We start from the raw sequence: 8,374 nt of genomic DNA on the forward strand, positions 1-8,374 counted from the left end.
GGCAATTGTATGGAAGGGGCAATTAGGACCGAGAAGCTGTGAGGTTGCCATTATTTTTGAATTTAATGACCACGCAATACGGAGCTAGATGTAGAAATGAGGGCTACAATGCTACAATTATGCATAATCTGGCAGATCTTACCGCACCCCCCACACTACTCTTCCTTTCGCCTTGAATAAATTTACATGGAAATGCATCTCTGCCTAATTTATTCAGAAAAATTAGAATATACATTACAAATATTTCCATAGACGACATTGGCAACATGCGGTTTAGAATTTAATGACTTATTTCTTTGTATTCATGCTCATAGATTAGGTCGGTAGGGCACACCCTCCTCAGGCAGTTTTTTTTCTTTTAAAAAAAAAAGATAAATAATCAAACACAGGTGAATATACTGATATTTATATTCACCTTTCAGGTTTTTTTTTTCCAGCTGCTGTGCCATTTATTCTACAGGGAAAGGAAGCTTTCCAGCCCATAAGAGAGAGAGAATACACACTGTGGAAATATGTGCTCTGTATGCAAGTGTGTGAGTGTGTGTTACAAATGTGCTGTAAAACCAAGTGTGTGTATGTGTGTGTGTGCCACTTGTAGTGGCAAGATGCATGACTCTGGACACAACCCAAAAGCAGGGATTATTGACATGGATGCTCCACCATTAATAAGCCGCCGTATCCTTTTGTGTTCGGGGTCGCCATTGCTGCAGTTAACTATAACTTGTCAAGGCTGCTCCAGCCGCACAATGCGCACCTCATGCATCTCCTGTCAGCAGGCATAATTCCTGGATGCTGGCACGCCGCTGATTTCTGCATAAGTGATGTGAGCCTTCCAGTAGAGTTAGGAGCACGAGTCTTTTGCCATTGAGAGATGTTCATCATTCTTGATCTGGCTCTGTCAAGACCTGGTGTTTTAGTGCCTCTCACGATTAGGCAGAATTGACAGGCCAAGAAGGCAGTGAATAGCAAAAATGTGTGGAACTAAGGGGGTGCGGTGTAGGCTGTAGGGTGAAGTGGAGTGTGGCCGCCATTTAATCTGCAATTTATCAGTTTAGGCTGCACCATGTAACATCAGGGAGATTACATTCCGGAGAGAAGGAGCTCTATCTCTCCTCCATCCCCTCCTCCTCCCCTACCTCCTCTCAAATGCCTCCTAATGTCGTCTGACGGCAGAACGCGGAGGACAAAGAGGGAGGACTGTCTTTATTGTAACCATTATTGTTTCTGAAACCCTTAATTAATATATAGCATTGTGGACTCCTCTGTGAGTAAGCAATGAAGTGCCAGTGACAGAAAGACGGAGCTTAAGAGGTTTGCTGCAGCGAGACAGGCTGCATCTTTTATAAGAGTTCATTTGTCATAAAGAAAAAGTTGGGTCAGATTTAACATGCACAAGCACACAGATTGCACGTGCGTTCAAACATACAGGCGCACACACTCGATGCCATTGACGTCGGCACATGACCTCTGACAACACTGATCACGTTTGGCCAATAAATGCTTAATTGCCATTTTTCCGTTGGGCTGCTTTATTGATGTCGCTTCAAACGTGATTAATATGAACTGTTAATTAGCTGTTGCTAATTAATGTTGTAATGTAATGTTGTTATGGTTCAATGTCAACGTAAAATGAACTGTATGTCTTGTGTATGTATAAAAATGCATCTTAAGCACAGTGTTTTGGACTTGAAGATCGATGGATGAATGCCTTTTTCAAGAAAATCAATATTTTTTTGGCGTTTTCTCATAAGCAGCAGGAGGACACAGCTGTTGTTGTTTTTCAATATTTACTCAAATATCCTATTCCTATGAATCCAAAATATTTTCTCAACATGTGTGCTCCTTACACACTCTCCAGGGTGTTTAAAAGCACCATTTACAAGGTCACTAACTCTATTAATATACACCGGTGGAGTATACTATCTCTTGTTTTGGGAGGGCAGAAACAGAAATACGAAGAAGCTGACTTACAGGAAGGAAACCCATGGCAGCCTGATATTAAAATGGTTCAGGAGTCAAGTAGAACAAGTCAAGCAGCTGGAGGGCAAACAAAAGAGAGAGAAAGAGGAAGAAAAGAACAGGTCATTCTTAAAGGCTAATGGACTGTCAATGGCCATATTGTATTATATCAAATATTATAAAATATGTTTGCTTCATGTGAAGACTGTGCTATTAGTCATTGTCTGTCTATTATTTAACCAAAACCATTAACCAACAACAACAGGAATGAATTAAATGTACATATTAATGTTAAAATAGTGAGAATTTGTACAACTGAAACAATTACAATTTCAAATTTCAATTTCCAGTTTCAGTTTTTATGTTTTTTTAATTCGACAATCCTCCACACATGTCTTTGTCCTACGTCTTGCTAACCTCTCCAGTGTGGAGTCTGTCTACCCGCTGCTGAGACCAGAGCTCGCCACCGCTGCAGCATACAGTGCTGTCCACCAGATGGACTGTAGCCTGAATACCAGGTTCTTCAGTGCTCATACAAAACACATTTGAGTGCCTGGACACAGAAAAAAAGCTTGTTAAACAAGATACACTTCTGCTTTTGATAAGGGTATATGTATTTGTACATTGAAAATCAAGTGTTGTAGGATACAGAGTGCACAAACGTATTGATGCATTTTATTGCTTCGTGATCGCCAATAAAGCAGCCTGTATTATTAAGCATGCCCGTATCCCTGTGGTTATTTTCTAAGACATTCCCAGAAGGGGAAGTATGATTCTCTCTCCACCGACAGAGAGCTTGATCCATCCTGAAAAGGGATTGAACACTCACAAGATGAAGACTTAACATCTTCGTCTTACTTGATGTCAATGATAGGACAGCTCACTTGTAGGTCGGGCATGTTGCCAGCCAGCTCTCCCTGGGTCCTGAATGCTGCCTCTGAACAGAGGCCAACGACACAGATGACATCCGGGGAAGCACATCACTTGTTGCTTAAGGACAGAATAATCGAAGTGGGTCATACCTGGACGCTGGCCTCAGTGTGTGTGCAAGGGCTGATGTGTTCATCTCGTGAATGTCTGTGTTGGGTGTGTGTTTGTTTCCTTGACTTGTCAGGGCAGCAGTCAGAGCTGAGCCCTAAAATCCACCCCGGTGACAGAGATCGTCAGCATCAGCAGCAGATCTTCAGCCCTAGATCATGTTCACAATGAGAGCTGTGCCAGGCAGTGACACAACTGCACTGTCCTGTTGGACAACCAAATTCTGCCCGCCAACACGTTTCTAACCATTGATGTAGAAATGTTACAATCAGCAAATGCGTGTAAGCAATATGAACATTTCTCAAGGCAATAACAAAGGTCATTTTAATATAAACAAATAACTTTATTGATTTACATGCATCCAGGTAAAATATGTTATTGTTGCCCTTAAGGGATTTAGTTTTCTTACGATCCTCGCCTGACACAGCCCTAACAATATCGCTTAATTGCAACCTCAATGAAACATGCACGCTCAATCACGGAGGGAGTTTGCTGTCGAATTTATGGAAATGCATGAAAGAGGCCTGTGTTAGTTGTAGGGTACACCTGCACTTGTCAAGGTACTCAAGTACGCCGGGTAATTGGCCGTTGATTGCTGCCATTAACATGTGATGGCTAAGTGCATCTAATTCCTGTTCTATTTCCACGGTTCAATTTGATGTCACCACCCACTCTTTCTCTCACAGGTGATTAGCTGTGCCTGTGAAAATTGTTATTTTTCTAATGATATAAGCACAATATAAGGAAGGAGTGCTAGCCTCAGAAGCACCATTGTAACTGACACCTTTGCTTAATTGATATCCTTTGTGGTCAGCAGTAAAGGAAAACATGATGGGGGAATGCCATTTATTACTATGTCTACTGTTTTAGACTAAACCCAGTAGGTTCGATGCCACAATAAAAGTGCAGAGGGATGCCATAATGTATGCATCTGTCCTTTGGAATGATGCTATAACATGACTAGGGTTAGCATTTAGCCTACTGTAGCCTATTTCTATGTTTTAATATTGGCTCTATAGCAACCTTCCAATGAACCAGAGCTATCCTGTTATTTGTTACAAGGCAAGAAATCTCCTTTGTCTTCGTAGTTTAAGTTGCAATTATCACAGAGAATGGCGCTCACTTTTACTATTTGCATCTCTTACACTATCACCACCTCAGGGCATAGATACTGGGTATCCCTTTGAGTTTTAATCTCCTCCTCTGCCTGCATCCTTGCGGCTTTTTCATTTAAGTTTTCATATGTGTATTTGACATTTTTGTTCATTTAGACCCCCCTCCTCCTCCCCACAATTAATTTAATTGACGTGCTGCTGCCTTGTGTTGTTTTTTCCTGTCCTTTGTGAAGATTTCCCGCCACCAACAACAGATTAGTCCCAAAGAGATATGTACATATGGAACTGTACCGTGCGGAATTTGCACGTGAGGGCTTGGGAGGGCTCGTGCTTGTGTGATGACACTTTTCACATCATGTGAAATGCAACGCAGTCAACAGACCCATTCCTGTGAGCTAAGTAATAAAAAGTATTAGCCTTATATGCCTGTGTATTTGACTTTAAATGTGTTATATGTCCCTCTACTAGGTCCACTGAAAAAAATAAAAGGCTTAATGATAATAATAATATCCATATTTTAAATTTGACGAATATCCACAATGAACAATACAGATCCAGTTCCAGACAGTGAGTCCCATTGGTTTTAAATTTCAAGCCGTCGTGCCCCGCGGTGTTCTTTGTCTGAGCCGCTCTCAGATCAGATCTGCAGACCGTCGTCGGGAATGGTGTGTCTGCCATCTGCAGGACACCGAGGGAGAAACGCACACTTGTACAGTGAATGAGTAGCATGTGCAGTCAGTGAGGATAACAGTGCTGATGTTTGTCGTTCTTCCTGCAGCTGCATGCTCCTATGTTGTGTGTGTATATGTGTATATATATATATTAGGGGTGTAACGGAACGCGTATTCGTATTGAACCGTTCGGTACGAGGCTCACGGTTCGGTACGCATGACGACCCAAATAAGTTTAAATTTTAAAAAATTTAAAAATTTAAAAACCTTTTTTTAACCAGGTATTCCCATTGAGATTAAAAATCTCTTTTGCAAGATGTAAGTAACAATACTACACAACATTAAGGAGCAGTTTTTGTTTTTTATACTTATGTGTTGCTAAGAAGACACCCCAGAAGATGGGTCACTCAGGTATAGTTCCATCATTGTTCAAAGTCAAAGAATAACTTTGTTAGTTGTAATGAATAAATCGATTTTAAAATTAAGCACATTTCTCTGGCATTCATAGTTTTCTACTGTACCGAAACGTACCGAACCGTGACTCCACTGTATCGTACCGAACCGAACCGTGAATTTTGTGAACCTATATATATATATATATATAATATATATATATATAAAAAATATATATATATAAAAACATATATATATATAAAATATATATATAAAATATATATATAAAATATATATATATATATAAAAAAATATATATATATAAAAAAATATATATATATATTATATATTATATATATATTATATATTGTATATTATATATTATATATATATTCCTGCTTTAGATAAGACTCCTTGGAATACAAATATTAATATTCCAGTAAATGTCACCTCATTAAGTATTGTTTATGTGATCTTTTGACCAAGTTAAAACATTAAAAAATTGAATTCCTAAACATTCCCTTTCTAGTTCACGATACACCGGCTGTGCCTATTTTAAGTCTCGTCTGTGACATATGGTGCATTTAGTCATGCTTATAATTATTTTATTCTCTCTACTTTTAGATCACTAAAATGTAGACCCATCTTTAGACATGTTATGACTATCATAATGCATTAAAATGGTATGAATGGCAATTTGTCTCCTACTGTTCAATAACTTCCCATTGTAATTGAACAGTAGGGGAGTAGGGGCTTCTTCCACCGCTCCTCTACAGCCAGAAAGCACCTTTCCACGTGCGAAGTCATGCACGAGCCCTGCTGGACTGATCAGCAGTCACTCCACAGCCATCTGTGTGAGACCTCAGGCCTGTTGATGTCTTCAAGCAACAGGATGACATCAATATAAAACTAAAATGAGTCTTTCCCACTTAATCCATCTGCCACCTGTAAAAAAACAAAATCCACTTTACAGATACCTTGTCGAATTTGGAAGTATAGCGTTACACCCGATGTGACGTCTGCACAGCCTCATGCTGCCTCTAGTTCACGGCTGAGGAAAGCATCAGCCATTAATAACATAGTATGTGGAGCAGCGTAAGACAAAACTAAACTAAGCCTCCTCAAATCAGCTAAGTGCCACCTAGTCAAAAGATCCCATCTCCAAATCTGGCCTATCTAGCCCATTGGCTTATGCAACTAATTAACTTCACACCGAAATTTGAATTCAAATGAACAATTGTGCGATATCATCAGTGGACACAAAGCACCCTACGAAGAAGTTTATGATGAAAAAAAGATGAGTATTAAAGAAGGCAATCGGTGACGTAAAGAGGGCTTTTAGATGAGGGGATATCTCCAATTACAATCCAGCGTACACTTGTCAGCAGTAATGAAATGTTTGCTGAGCGGTTGCTATTTGTGGCTGCTAGATTGGATGATGCTGCTCCACTGCCCCCACTTACAATTATATTCCTCGCATTCATTTCCCTACAATCTCTTCTATTGTGTGACCTGTCAGCCAGATATACCTACAACTGTCCCAAGAAGCCTCAGAATAATGAAACACCGTTGTGTACAATAGGTACGACATTCTCTCCCCCCTGCAGTGGAAATGTATCGCAAGAGTCACATCCAAAAAAAAAAAAAAAAGAAAAAAAAACTTCTGCTTCTTTTATTGTTTTTAAAGAATTACATTATGCATTAATCACAGTAAAGACAAACCGGCTTTCCCCGCATGTCGTAGTTGTGCAAGCTTACAATTAAATGTAAAATTAGATGTAAGATGTAAAACTGTTTTTTTCTGTCTCTGCTCAGCTTTTCAACTCAATTGCACAGAGAGCAGAGCAGTAAAGCTTTGAAGAACAGACCAACTCTTTAGTCTGTACAGACACGACCGCCCAGTGGTTTGCATACAATCGGAGCTGAAATTACAGGCGCTATCACGGCCGTGTGCATATTTGTGGTAAATAATCTGGTGTTTTGATCAGTTTCTTTACCGGGGTCAACTGTAGCCGTCTGCGACCGGCTATCTCTGAGGAAACGCAAGCCAGGTTCCAAATAATTGCATCACATTTGTGCAGTATGTATCTCCAATTAAAGTGACATCACATAAACCTAATTAGTATAGATGCAACCTGCAACTTGATTTTCCAGTGCATGGTTTTCTCATCAAATTGATTACAGAGACTCTGCAAAGAAGCATACTGCACATACAAATCTGGTGTATGTGCTACTGTAGATAGATATATATATATAAAAAAAAAAAATGCATTTGTGATGTTGCCTATACACGTGGAAGCTTGAAATATTCAGTCAGGTGCTTAACTCTGCTACTCAAACTTTATTCTAATCATAATATCTTAATGTCAAATGACTGTAAAGGCCAGAATAATGACATTTCAAAATGCACTGCTCCCTTTCAATTTTTTTTCAGGCAAACATCTGTTTTGTGCAAAATTAATCGAGTTTTGATATGCAAGTATCACAGACACAAAGAAGCTTTGCATCCTCCTGCAGGTTCAATTACTGGCCTGTGGCAGACGCTAACTCTATTCTACTGTTCATCGTGATGGAGAATGTACAGACCATTCAATGACTTCATGCAAGAGGAGGCAGAGGGTCAACCAATCAGACGACCACCTCACACGCACTCACTACATAAAAGCCACGCTCACGTACTACACCAACCACTTTTAGCATAAACTGAAAAAAATAAAAAAAATCTGTACGAATTCAATAGTGTTGATTATTTGCTCTTCTATCCGACTGTGTATTGTGCTGTCAGGTCAATTAACGTGAAAAGCAAAGGATCATCGAAAGCTATAATACACGTGGCACGTCTGTGCACAAAAATGAAGCAGAGGATTTCAAGAGAGGAGTTTTAGTAATTTCTGGATAATTAAAGACATGCTTGTACGATACAATGACACTGGGATATCACAGCACGCCAAATTGGGGCGAAAAAAAGAAAAGAAATAGAAGTGCACATAAGCACGAGTCCCTTTCTTGAACTTGTGAGGAGGTAGAGAGCTAATATCCAATAGTTTACTTGTCTGCCAGTGTCACATGTGGCGTCTCATGTCTTTGTTCGCTAAGAAAGGCTTGCGTTGATTAAGGGCGTTGTAAACACAACAAGCATCACAGCAGGTCAGGAGCCAACTTTTCCTCCCTTTGCCTCACCGCTTTACTATTTCTTAG

At 39.7% G+C, this 8,374-nt stretch overlaps 1 protein-coding gene across 1 annotated transcript in view; it reads left to right on the forward strand.

The window, feature by feature from the left end:
* The window catches only part of vgll4l (vestigial like 4 like), a 120,542-nt gene that overhangs the window by 43,584 nt on the left and 68,584 nt on the right, over window positions 1–8,374 (forward strand). The gene's annotated exons all lie outside the window — the stretch shown is intronic.

Source organism: Melanostigma gelatinosum (genome assembly GCF_949748355.1).
Source record: "Melanostigma gelatinosum genome assembly, chromosome: 6".
Taxonomy (NCBI): domain Eukaryota; kingdom Metazoa; phylum Chordata; class Actinopteri; order Perciformes; family Zoarcidae; genus Melanostigma; species Melanostigma gelatinosum.